At 31.4% G+C, this 14,282-nt stretch overlaps 1 long non-coding RNA gene across 2 annotated transcripts; it reads left to right on the top strand.

The window, feature by feature from the left end:
* Positions 1 to 439: 439 nt before the first annotated feature.
* LOC126892493 (uncharacterized) lies at positions 440 to 14,030 on the top strand. Of its 2 annotated transcripts, none has more exons than XR_007700869.1 (4): positions 440 to 2,865; positions 3,182 to 3,377; positions 13,421 to 13,610; positions 13,934 to 14,030. It is a non-coding gene; the product is annotated as an uncharacterized LOC126892493 (long non-coding RNA). The 2 variants fall into 2 exon arrangements; XR_007700868.1 differs by lacking the exon at positions 13,421 to 13,610 and adding an exon at positions 8,040 to 8,225 and having other exon boundaries at positions 441 to 2,865; positions 13,934 to 14,024.
* The last annotated feature ends 252 nt before the right edge of the window (positions 14,031 to 14,282 follow it).

The following is a 14,282-nucleotide window of genomic DNA, read 5'->3' as shown; positions in this document are numbered from 1 at the left end:
CCAGTTATTTCTTTATAAATAATCCATGCATTTATTGCTTCCAAGTCAAGAGTATGATAAAACACGTACATAGGCCATCGTCTTGAAGTTGCTTTTGTAGTACAAAGACGCGTCATTTGGACGCCTCTACACCAACAATTGCATCTTTGTGTTCACTTGTGTTCGCCAACAATTGTATCTTTATTACGTAGATGATCAGTACCAGTATAAGGGTAACCATTTACAATAAACATGCATAAATATAATTTTACCCATTCGACAGGAATTTGAAAGAAAGGATCGTCGAATTTACCAAAAAACGATAATAACTTACACGGGGCCAATTTGGCCCCTTTAGACTTCTATGGTAGATTTGTTAAAAAAACCATTAAATAAATTTAATAAACAATATTTTTTTTAAATATTGAATGGGTTGCATATGTGAGTCCATATTAAATATAGTAATGAAACACAGACTTACTCACAATCATTTAATTATACTTTGACGACCGGTTTCGATCTCTACAATATACAGATCATCTTCAGGTCGGCGTTACAAGTAGTTAAATGCTACAATAAGAGAAAACTTGTGTTAGACCAGTGTCTGATTGAAGAGATGTTAATAGAAAGCCAAATTTAAAAAAATTTTTATAAAATTTTTTGACATAAAGGTTTGCAACTGTTGACATTTCAGAATATTGGTATATACAAAGTCAAACCTATGAGTAAAAATGCTCATAGTCATGTATGTGCAAATGGGTGCATACAGTTTGAATTTGTTGAAATTAAAATTTTTAACCATTAAAAAACAAATTAACATAAACTGACTTAAATATGCTTCCAAATTCAAAGTAGTAATAATAAAAGAGATAGTAATATTGTTCTAATCTACTTACATGCCGTTACAAGGATTGCGTTGCAACTTAGTTGTTGTCATATTAGTACGTCCAAATTATGCTAATTGGTTTGTTGGGATAGTGATAGGGTAAACAGACATGTTACGTAGGTTAAAACACAGTAAGATTTCGAATTTGGAATGGATCCTGAAGGAAGATGCGTATGTGAAACGGGTGATGTTTTGTTAGAATGGAGAAAGACAATGCTCCAGGAGTTGCGTATTAATTGTAGCAAAGTATGAAATGTTATTCTAGGCTCTTGTACAAATGTGATGGTCTTAGCTCGTAGATGTTATACGATGCGGGCAGAGGTCAAAGCATAGGAAATGACAAATAGGAAAATGTTGTCATAAATTAATCTAATTTAAGATATGTTGTTCTCAGTAAGTTAACTGAGGGATGTCATAAGTATAATAATATCATAATATTATGAAGTAGTAAGTGCCATACACTGTGAAACTATGAAGTGTATAGAAATTAAAGGAAAGCTAGTTAGTTAAATGAAAAAATATTAATATCAAAACATCGGTTAAGAAACTTTAAATTGAAAAATTGAAAAAGGTAAGAAATTGATAAAATTAAAGATTATTTTGTTTGAGCTATTGTATAATGGGATATGTACAAAGAAAAAGAAAGAAACGAAATATTAATGGAAGGGTGTAGGCACTTACTTGAGAATAGTTTTTAACTAAATAAATAAATTAACACATAACACATAGGGTTTAAAAGCACAAAGACATAACAATTATTGGTAAAAGGTTTTTTTAAGGGAGGTAGCACTACATTTCCCCAATTACTATTTAACTTAGTTTTTACTTCCTAAATTGAAGTCTAGTTTTTGTGTTTTCAAGAGGGAATATTGACAGTGTAGGCAGATGTAGGTTATCTGAAATGTCAAAACACTTCTTCTCAAATGTTGTACAGTAGTTGCCTATTTTAATTAAATCTCTTAGTAACATAAAGTATACAGCATTTTCAAATTTTACAAAAAAGATAGTTGTTAATTTATAGCATTAATAACAAAATCTAAACTATATGTGTAACCACTATTGTGAAAAAACTGTTGTAACAATAATAAAAATACATGATTAATTATTCTACATTAGTATTCAAGTAGAGAAGAATTAAAGTAGAGAAGAAGTGTTGAGTTTAAGTTTAAGTAGGCAGTGCATAATCTAACGTACAAGCATATCACCTGTTGCATAATTGTAGATGAGTAAGATAAATTGATTAGCCTAGTCTATTTAAATTTAGTAAATGAAAACAGATATAAAACTTGAAAGTTATAACGAAGAAAAAGAAAAGAAAGTTGGTTGGTAGTATTGTTAATATTGTAGTCGTGGCAATGCCACGTCAACGAGGTCAAAGGAAGCGGAATGTTTAATGACAGGTGTGTGGAGGGAGGTAGGGGGGGTGTTAATTTAAAAGAGAACCTAAAGTTTGTTTAAATCCTATTTGTATTTAAGTATTGGTGCCAACCAACTTCCTCATGCGCCATAAATGGTAAGTTATAAATTTAAAGTATTTAATAGATTAAAAGGTTTTGATAACTTGTACAAAATAATCATGCACTTCCATAGCGGAACCTATTAAATTTATAAAGCTATAATATAAAATGTGTAGTCTTAGTGAATTCAAAATAATTTAGGGTGACATTTTTAAATTGAGAAACACGTGTTTAATGTTTAAGAATATTGCACTGATCAAACTCCGTATTAAATGTTCAAACGGTCAGGCACCTATGGGATATTAACAGAATGAGCTCAAATGCCATACCAGCAAATTTTCTGACATTTTAAAAAAGTTGTAGGTTACCATTTTTATATCACCACGTGGAAAAGTGCAGATGGTAATTGATTGTCCAGTAATGAAGCTAAGATGGGAAAATTGGCTGTGTACTGAGCTACAAAATCATCAAATTCAACAGGAAACGAACAATGGAAAATGGATTTGAATAAAATTAAAATTAGCGGGATTTTGGAAATTAAGAGTGAGTAGTTGTTGTAACTTTTTAAAAATTGTAAGAGTGTGTATAAGATTGTGAGTTGGAACTATGGAGTAGTTTGAATGAAAAGGCGGGTACGATAACTGCTGTTGGTGTATGTATATTGAAAGATAGATTTGAAATAAAATTTTAGATTTTGCAGGTTTGAAGTTTTAATTAGATGTCAGGTTGTGTACTGTACTAAGAGTGGGTTATTTTATAGTAAAACTGAATAAGCTGGTATAAATTCAAGCTCTAATTGGGCATTCAATGTATGTCTAGTAGGGTCCTTTAAAGATTTTAAAATCTCAAAATGTTCCAGGTTATTCAGGACGTGGCCCTTTTTGCAGATGTGAAGAATTTTGAAATCAATGTCCGGATTGAAATTATGGTTGGAGTTACGGATATGTTGGGAAAAATGAGACTGTCCAGATGTTGGGCGCTGTATGTATCTAAGATGTTCCTTCAATCTGGTGTCGAACGATCTAAAGGTTCTTCCGACGTAATATGACGAGCAGGTATGGCATTTAAGCTCATAAACTCCACAACACTCAGATCTATCACGACTGTCCTTGTTATTCAAGAAAACCAAACCTAAATTTGAATTAGTTCTAAAAGAAATATTACAGTAATCTTTAAAAATATGAGCTAATTTGTAAGAGAATTGACCTGTAAATGTTAATGATCTATATGGTTTTGGCTCCTGTTCGACTGGAATAGGCTGTGTATATACTCGATGTTCTAAAATTCTATTTGTTTTTTTGTGTGTAAAATTTTATTTACTAAGTCCACAGTATAACCATTATTAACTGCTATTTGTTGGATAATTCTTAATTCTTTATTAAATGAAGTTGAAGTCAATGGGATAGAGACAAGCCTGTTGATGTAACTATAAAAAGCAGCCAGTTTATGTTGTATGGGGTGGTGTGAATCGGCAGGGATAACTGTACCTGTATGTGTTGGTTTTCTATAAATACCAAAGTCAATCGTTCCATTTCTGAGTGTCAATGTAAGATCTAAAAAGTTCAAACTCTTTGAGTCATTCTGAATCTCTAAAGTAAATTTAATAGTGTCATGTAAAGTATTGAGGAAATCTAAGAAATCGTGAAGAATGTCAATTGTGCCATTCCATATTATTAAAGTATCGTCAACATACCTAGCGTAAAATTTAATATAATCTGTAAATGGATTATTTTTCACTATTTTATTAGATTCCAAGTCATTTAGAAAAATATCAGCTAATATCGGTGAAAGAGGAGATCCCATAGCTAGTCCGTCCGGCTGCACATATGTGGTGTTGTTGAAATTAAAGAAATTCTGACTCAGACACAAATTCAAAAGCTCTGTATACTCAATAATTTGATTAGGATGGTAATTATTATTCCACAAGTCTAAAGCAACAATACTGATAACTTCTTGTGTTGGAATGTTAGTAAAGAGATTAGTTATGTCTAAGGAAATCAATAAATCTTCATTACTAAGATTAACTTCTGTAATTTTATTTGTCAAACTTAAGTTGTTAGAGACTACATAATCGAATTTATTGTTGTAAAAGGTTTTAAGGAATTTGTTTAAGTGAGAAGCTAATGCATGAGTGGGAGAATCAGTAAAGGATACCACTGGTCTGATTGGTATGTTTTCAAAGACATCAGTCTTGTGTATTTTCATGAGACCATAGAGTCTGGGAACGTTTGCTTTAGATGGTAAAAGTTTCTTTTTAGTAGTATTATCAAAAACTTCAGTGATTTTATTGATGGCTGTTCTAACTTTAGTAGTGAAAGTATTAATATTGACAGATTTTGTTAGAAATTGGTTATCTAGTATAAAATTAGTGACTTTTTGATGGTAGTCTTGGGTGTGTAAGACAACTACAGTGCTGCCTTTATCTGCTTTAGTGATTGTAAGGTTATTTTCACTAATTTTCTTATCAATTGATTTAATGGTGTCCTTAAATTCATTGAGAGGGTTTCTGTGATAGCCCTTTCTGTTGTTACAAATAGCCTCCTTTTCTTTTTTCAGTAATACTTTCAAACTGCTCCTAATTTCTTCTGTGTTTTCCAGTGGTATTGATTGTAAGATACTTTCACTCTCAACTCCGAGTAGTTCTAGATTTCTAAGTTGTTGTTTTTTAGAAGATTGGGGGGGATTGAATTTGAAACCTTTTTGGAGTAGAGACAGTTCATTATTTGAAAATACTACGTTAGAGTAATTTATGAAAGGGGTATAGAATGTATGTTGCTCAGAGCCATCGAAAATGTTGTCTGGGTCAGAAGATATAGATGTATTAATACTATGAGTTTGATCAGGAAGATCACTAAGACTAGTATTGGTAGTAACGTTTAATAATCGTTCAGAAGTATACAAATCAGAATTTGTAAAATTAGAAGGTGTTACAATATAAGAGCCATTACTGTTACTATCCACCACAAGTTGGTCATTGTTAAGTTGTGAAAACACAGATTGATTTGACAAAATAATATTGTTATTTACTCTATGTGTTATAAATTTAAGTTTCTTGATCTTGTCATGAAGTTTCCTATATTGTCTACTCCTATGAAAATTAATAGTCCCATGTAAATCACGCATACATTCATCAAACTCGAGCGCTGTCATTCTTCTATGTAAGCTGTTGTAGATTGTCTTCAGTTGCAAGTCAATGGTGTAGATATGTTGGTATAGTTTCCGAATCTCATCCCTAATGATGGATCTACCCAGAATTTTTACTTGTTTAGCCTTCGTTGCATTGAAGTTAAGTTCTCTTAGTCTACCTCTAGCATAACTAGGCAGCAGGTTGAGACGTAAACATTCGTTGTTATAAAAGATCTTAGATTTTTGTAACATTTTCTTGATGTTCAGCTCCTTGTAACGGTGTAGCAAAGTTGCTAGTCTTGCATTATTCAAATATTGAATGGGTTGCATATGTGAGTCCATATTAAATATAGTAATGAAACACAGACTTACTCACAATCATTTAATTATACTTTGACGACCGGTTTCGATCTCTACAATATACAGATCATCTTCAGGTCGGCGTTACAAGTAGTTAAATGCTACAATAAGAGAAAACTTGTGTTAGACCAGTGTCTGATTGAAGAGATGTTAATAGAAAGCCAAATTTAAAAAAATTTTTATAAAATTTTTTGACATAAAGGTTTGCAACTGTTGACATTTCAGAATATTGGTATATACAAAGTCAAACCTATGAGTAAAAATGCTCATAGTCATGTATGTGCAAATGGGTGCATACAGTTTGAATTTGTTGAAATTAAAATTTTTAACCATTAAAAAACAAATTAACATAAACTGACTTAAATATGCTTCCAAATTCAAAGTAGTAATAATAAAAGAGATAGTAATATTGTTCTAATCTACTTACATGCCGTTACAAGGATTGCGTTGCAACTTAGTTGTTGTCATATTAGTACGTCCAAATTATGCTAATTGGTTTGTTGGGATAGTGATAGGGTAAACAGACATGTTACGTAGGTTAAAACACAGTAAGATTTCGAATTTGGAATGGATCCTGAAGGAAGATGCGTATGTGAAACGGGTGATGTTTTGTTAGAATGGAGAAAGACAATGCTCCAGGAGTTGCGTATTAATTGTAGCAAAGTATGAAATGTTATTCTAGGCTCTTGTACAAATGTGATGGTCTTAGCTCGTAGATGTTATACGATGCGGGCAGAGGTCAAAGCATAGGAAATGACAAATAGGAAAATGTTGTCATAAATTAATCTAATTTAAGATATGTTGTTCTCAGTAAGTTAACTGAGGGATGTCATAAGTATAATAATATCATAATATTATGAAGTAGTAAGTGCCATACACTGTGAAACTATGAAGTGTATAGAAATTAAAGGAAAGCTAGTTAGTTAAATGAAAAAATATTAATATCAAAACATCGGTTAAGAAACTTTAAATTGAAAAATTGAAAAAGGTAAGAAATTGATAAAATTAAAGATTATTTTGTTTGAGCTATTGTATAATGGGATATGTACAAAGAAAAAGAAAGAAACGAAATATTAATGGAAGGGTGTAGGCACTTACTTGAGAATAGTTTTTAACTAAATAAATAAATTAACACATAACACATAGGGTTTAAAAGCACAAAGACATAACAATTATTGGTAAAAGGTTTTTTTAAGGGAGGTAGCACTACATTTCCCCAATTACTATTTAACTTAGTTTTTACTTCCTAAATTGAAGTCTAGTTTTTGTGTTTTCAAGAGGGAATATTGACAGTGTAGGCAGATGTAGGTTATCTGAAATGTCAAAACACTTCTTCTCAAATGTTGTACAGTAGTTGCCTATTTTAATTAAATCTCTTAGTAACATAAAGTATACAGCATTTTCAAATTTTACAAAAAAGATAGTTGTTAATTTATAGCATTAATAACAAAATCTAAACTATATGTGTAACCACTATTGTGAAAAAACTGTTGTAACAATAATAAAAATACATGATTAATTATTCTACATTAGTATTCAAGTAGAGAAGAATTAAAGTAGAGAAGAAGTGTTGAGTTTAAGTTTAAGTAGGCAGTGCATAATCTAACGTACAAGCATATCACCTGTTGCATAATTGTAGATGAGTAAGATAAATTGATTAGCCTAGTCTATTTAAATTTAGTAAATGAAAACAGATATAAAACTTGAAAGTTATAACGAAGAAAAAGAAAAGAAAGTTGGTTGGTAGTATTGTTAATATTGTAGTCGTGGCAATGCCACGTCAACGAGGTCAAAGGAAGCGGAATGTTTAATGACAGGTGTGTGGAGGGAGGTAGGGGGGGTGTTAATTTAAAAGAGAACCTAAAGTTTGTTTAAATCCTATTTGTATTTAAGTATTGGTGCCAACCAACTTCCTCATGCGCCATAAATGGTAAGTTATAAATTTAAAGTATTTAATAGATTAAAAGGTTTTGATAACTTGTACAAAATAATCATGCACTTCCATAGCGGAACCTATTAAATTTATAAAGCTATAATATAAAATGTGTAGTCTTAGTGAATTCAAAATAATTTAGGGTGACATTTTTAAATTGAGAAACACGTGTTTAATGTTTAAGAATATTGCACTGATCAAACTCCGTATTAAATGTTCAAACGGTCAGGCACCTATGGGATATTAACAGAATGAGCTCAAATGCCATACCAGCAAATTTTCTGACATTTTAAAAAAGTTGTAGGTTACCATTTTTATATCACCACGTGGAAAAGTGCAGATGGTAATTGATTGTCCAGTAATGAAGCTAAGATGGGAAAATTGGCTGTGTACTGAGCTACAAAATCATCAAATTCAACAGGAAACGAACAATGGAAAATGGATTTGAATAAAATTAAAATTAGCGGGATTTTGGAAATTAAGAGTGAGTAGTTGTTGTAACTTTTTAAAAATTGTAAGAGTGTGTATAAGATTGTGAGTTGGAACTATGGAGTAGTTTGAATGAAAAGGCGGGTACGATAACTGCTGTTGGTGTATGTATATTGAAAGATAGATTTGAAATAAAATTTTAGATTTTGCAGGTTTGAAGTTTTAATTAGATGTCAGGTTGTGTACTGTACTAAGAGTGGGTTATTTTATAGTAAAACTGAATAAGCTGGTATAAATTCAAGCTCTAATTGGGCATTCAATGTATGTCTAGTAGGGTCCTTTAAAGATTTTAAAATCTCAAAATGTTCCAGGTTATTCAGGACGTGGCCCTTTTTGCAGATGTGAAGAATTTTGAAATCAATGTCCGGATTGAAATTATGGTTGGAGTTACGGATATGTTGGGAAAAATGAGACTGTCCAGATGTTGGGCGCTGTATGTATCTAAGATGTTCCTTCAATCTGGTGTCGAACGATCTAAAGGTTCTTCCGACGTAATATGACGAGCAGGTATGGCATTTAAGCTCATAAACTCCACAACACTCAGATCTATCACGACTGTCCTTGTTATTCAAGAAAACCAAACCTAAATTTGAATTAGTTCTAAAAGAAATATTACAGTAATCTTTAAAAATATGAGCTAATTTGTAAGAGAATTGACCTGTAAATGTTAATGATCTATATGGTTTTGGCTCCTGTTCGACTGGAATAGGCTGTGTATATACTCGATGTTCTAAAATTCTATTTGTTTTTTTGTGTAAAATTTTATTTACTAAGTCCACAGTATAACCATTATTAACTGCTATTTGTTGGATAATTCTTAATTCTTTATTAAATGAAGTTGAAGTCAATGGGATAGAGACAAGCCTGTTGATGTAACTATAAAAAGCAGCCAGTTTATGTTGTATGGGGTGGTGTGAATCGGCAGGGATAACTGTACCTGTATGTGTTGGTTTTCTATAAATACCAAAGTCAATCGTTCCATTTCTGAGTGTCAATGTAAGATCTAAAAAGTTCAAACTCTTTGAGTCATTCTGAATCTCTAAAGTAAATTTAATAGTGTCATGTAAAGTATTGAGGAAATCTAAGAAATCGTGAAGAATGTCAATTGTGCCATTCCATATTATTAAAGTATCGTCAACATACCTAGCGTAAAATTTAATATAATCTGTAAATGGATTATTTTTCACTATTTTATTAGATTCCAAGTCATTTAGAAAAATATCAGCTAATATCGGTGAAAGAGGAGATCCCATAGCTAGTCCGTCCGGCTGCACATATGTGGTGTTGTTGAAATTAAAGAAATTCTGACTCAGACACAAATTCAAAAGCTCTGTATACTCAATAATTTGATTAGGATGGTAATTATTATTCCACAAGTCTAAAGCAACAATACTGATAACTTCTTGTGTTGGAATGTTAGTAAAGAGATTAGTTATGTCTAAGGAAATCAATAAATCTTCATTACTAAGATTAACTTCTGTAATTTTATTTGTCAAACTTAAGTTGTTAGAGACTACATAATCGAATTTATTGTTGTAAAAGGTTTTAAGGAATTTGTTTAAGTGAGAAGCTAATGCATGAGTGGGAGAATCAGTAAAGGATACCACTGGTCTGATTGGTATGTTTTCAAAGACATCAGTCTTGTGTATTTTCATGAGACCATAGAGTCTGGGAACGTTTGCTTTAGATGGTAAAAGTTTCTTTTTAGTAGTATTATCAAAAACTTCAGTGATTTTATTGATGGCTGTTCTAACTTTAGTAGTGAAAGTATTAATATTGACAGATTTTGTTAGAAATTGGTTATCTAGTATAAAATTAGTGACTTTTTGATGGTAGTCTTGGGTGTGTAAGACAACTACAGTGCTGCCTTTATCTGCTTTAGTGATTGTAAGGTTATTTTCACTAATTTTCTTATCAATTGATTTAATGGTGTCCTTAAATTCATTGAGAGGGTTTCTGTGATAGCCCTTTCTGTTGTTACAAATAGCCTCCTTTTCTTTTTTCAGTAATACTTTCAAACTGCTCCTAATTTCTTCTGTGTTTTCCAGTGGTATTGATTGTAAGATACTTTCACTCTCAACTCCGAGTAGTTCTAGATTTCTAAGTTGTTGTTTTTTAGAAGATTGGGGGGGATTGAATTTGAAACCTTTTTGGAGTAGAGACAGTTCATTATTTGAAAATACTACGTTAGAGTAATTTATGAAAGGGGTATAGAATGTATGTTGCTCAGAGCCATCGAAAATGTTGTCTGGGTCAGAAGATATAGATGTATTAATACTATGAGTTTGATCAGGAAGATCACTAAGACTAGTATTGGTAGTAACGTTTAATAATCGTTCAGAAGTATACAAATCAGAATTTGTAAAATTAGAAGGTGTTACAATATAAGAGCCATTACTGTTACTATCCACCACAAGTTGGTCATTGTTAAGTTGTGAAAACACAGATTGATTTGACAAAATAATATTGTTATTTACTCTATGTGTTATAAATTTAAGTTTCTTGATCTTGTCATGAAGTTTCCTATATTGTCTACTCCTATGAAAATTAATAGTCCCATGTAAATCACGCATACATTCATCAAACTCGAGCGCTGTCATTCTTCTATGTAAGCTGTTGTAGATTGTCTTCAGTTGCAAGTCAATGGTGTAGATATGTTGGTATAGTTTCCGAATCTCATCCCTAATGATGGATCTACCCAGAATTTTTACTTGTTTAGCCTTCGTTGCATTGAAGTTAAGTTCTCTTAGTCTACCTCTAGCATAACTAGGCAGCAGGTTGAGACGTAAACATTCGTTGTTATAAAAGATCTTAGATTTTTGTAACATTTTCTTGATGTTCAGCTCCTTGTAACGGTGTAGCAAAGTTGCTAGTCTTGCATTATTCAAATATTGAATGGGTTGCATATGTGAGTCCATATTAAATATAGTAATGAAACACAGACTTACTCACAATCATTTAATTATACTTTGACGACCGGTTTCGATCTCTACAATATACAGATCATCTTCAGGTCGGCGTTACAAGTAGTTAAATGCTACAATAAGAGAAAACTTGTGTTAGACCAGTGTCTGATTGAAGAGATGTTAATAGAAAGCCAAATTTAAAAAAATTTTTATAAAATTTTTTGACATAAAGGTTTGCAACTGTTGACATTTCAGAATATTGGTATATACAAAGTCAAACCTATGAGTAAAAATGCTCATAGTCATGTATGTGCAAATGGGTGCATACAGTTTGAATTTGTTGAAATTAAAATTTTTAACCATTAAAAAACAAATTAACATAAACTGACTTAAATATGCTTCCAAATTCAAAGTAGTAATAATAAAAGAGATAGTAATATTGTTCTAATCTACTTACATGCCGTTACAAGGATTGCGTTGCAACTTAGTTGTTGTCATATTAGTACGTCCAAATTATGCTAATTGGTTTGTTGGGATAGTGATAGGGTAAACAGACATGTTACGTAGGTTAAAACACAGTAAGATTTCGAATTTGGAATGGATCCTGAAGGAAGATGCGTATGTGAAACGGGTGATGTTTTGTTAGAATGGAGAAAGACAATGCTCCAGGAGTTGCGTATTAATTGTAGCAAAGTATGAAATGTTATTCTAGGCTCTTGTACAAATGTGATGGTCTTAGCTCGTAGATGTTATACGATGCGGGCAGAGGTCAAAGCATAGGAAATGACAAATAGGAAAATGTTGTCATAAATTAATCTAATTTAAGATATGTTGTTCTCAGTAAGTTAACTGAGGGATGTCATAAGTATAATAATATCATAATATTATGAAGTAGTAAGTGCCATACACTGTGAAACTATGAAGTGGTATAGAAATTAAAGGAAAGCTAGTTAGTTAAATGAAAAAATATTAATATCAAAAACATCGGTTAAGAAACTTTAAATTGAAAAATTGAAAAAGGTAAGAAATTGATAAAATTAAAGATTATTTTGTTTGAGCTATTGTATAATGGGATATGTACAAAGAAAAAAAGAAAAGAAACGAAATATTAATGGAAGGGTGTAGGCACTTACTTGAGAATAGTTTTTAACTAAATAAATAAAATTAACACATAACACATAGGGTTTAAAAGCACAAAGACATAACAATTATTGGTAAAAGGTTTTTTTTAAGGGAGGTAGCACTACATTTCCCCAATTACTATTTAACTTAGTTTTTACTTCCTAAATTGAAGTCTAGTTTTTGTGTTTTTCAAGAGGGAATATTGACAGTGTAGGCAGATGTAGGTTATCTGAAATGTCAAAACACTTCTTCTCAAATGTTGTACAGTAGTTGCCTATTTTAATTAAATCTCTTAGTAACATAAAGTATACAGCATTTTTCAAATTTTACAAAAAAGATTAGTTGTTAATTTATAGCATTTAATATACAAAATCTAAACTATATGTGTAACCACTATTGTGAAAAAAACTGTTGTAACAATAATAAAAATACATGATTAATTATTCTACATTAGTATTCAAGTAGAGAAGAATTAAAGTAGAGAAGAAGTGTTGAGTTTAAGTTTAAGTAGGCAGTGCATAATCTAACGTACAAGCATATCACCTGTTGCATAATTGTAGATGAGTAAGATAAAATTGATTAGCCTAGTCCTATTTAAATTTAGTAAATGAAAACAGATATAAAACTTGAAAGTTATAACGAAGAAAAAGAAAAGAAAGTTGGTTGGTAGTATTGTTTAATATTGTAGTCGTGGCAATGCCACGTCAACGAGGTCAAAGGAAGCGGGAATGTTTAATGACAGGTGTGTGGAGGGAGGTAGGGGGGGGTGTTAATTTAAAAGAGAACCTAAAGTTTGTTTAAATCCTATTTGTATTTAAGTATTGGTGCCAACCAACTTCCTCATGCGCCATAAATGGTAAGTTATAAATTTAAAGTATTTAATAGATTAAAAGGTTTTGATAACTTGTACAAAATAATCATGCACTTCCATAGCGGAACCTATTAAATTTATAAAGCTATAATATTAAAATGTGTAGTCCTTAGTGAATTCAAAATAATTTAGGGTGACATTTTTAAATTGAGAAAACACGTGTTTAATGTTTAAGAATATTGCACTGATCAAACTCCGTATTAAATGTTCAAAACGGTCAGGCACCTATGGGATATTAACAGAATGAGCTCAAATGCCATACCAGCAAAATTTTCTGACATTTTAAAAAAGTTGTAGGTTACCATTTTTTATATCACCACGTGGAAAAGTGCAGATGGTAATTGATTGTCCCAGTAATGAAGCTAAGATGGGAAAATTGGCTGTGTACTGAGCTACAAAATCATCAAATTCAACAGGAAACGAACAATGGAAAAATGGATTTGAATAAAATTAAAATTAGCGGGATTTTGGGAAATTAAGAGTGAGTAGTTGTTGTAACTTTTTAAAAATTGTAAGAGTGTGTATAAGATTGTGAGTTGGAAACTATGGGAGTAGTTTTGAATGAAAAGGCGGGTACGATAACTGCTGTTGGTGTATGTATATTGAAAGATAGATTTGAAATAAAATTTTAGATTTTGCAGGTTTGAAGTTTTAATTAGATGTCAGGTTGTGTACTGTACTAAGAGTGGGTTATTTTTATAGTAAAAACTGAATAAGCTGGTATAAAATTCAAGCTCTAATTGGGGCATTCAATGTATGTCTAGTAGGGTCCTTTAAAGATTTTAAAATCTCAAAATGTTCCAGGTTATTCAGGACGTGGCCCTTTTTGCAGATGTGAAGAATTTTGAAATCAATGTCCGGATTGAAATTATGGTTGGAGTTACGGATATGTTGGGGAAAAATGAGGACTGTCCAGATGTTGGGCGCTGTATGTATCTAAGATGTTCCCTTCAATCTGGTGTCGAACGATCTAAAGGTTTCTTCCGACGTAATATGACGAGCAGGTATGGCATTTAAGCTCATAAACTCCACAACACTCAGATCTATCACGACTGTCCTTGTTATTCAAGAAAACCAAACCTAAATTTGAATTAGTTCTAAAAGAAATATTACAGTAATCTTTAAAAATATGAGCTAAATTTGTAAGAGAATT

This window comes from Diabrotica virgifera, chromosome 9 (genome assembly GCF_917563875.1).
Source record: "Diabrotica virgifera virgifera chromosome 9, PGI_DIABVI_V3a".
Classification (NCBI taxonomy): Eukaryota; Metazoa; Arthropoda; class Insecta; order Coleoptera; family Chrysomelidae; genus Diabrotica; species Diabrotica virgifera.
This window is presented reverse-complemented; position numbering and strand designations above follow the sequence as displayed.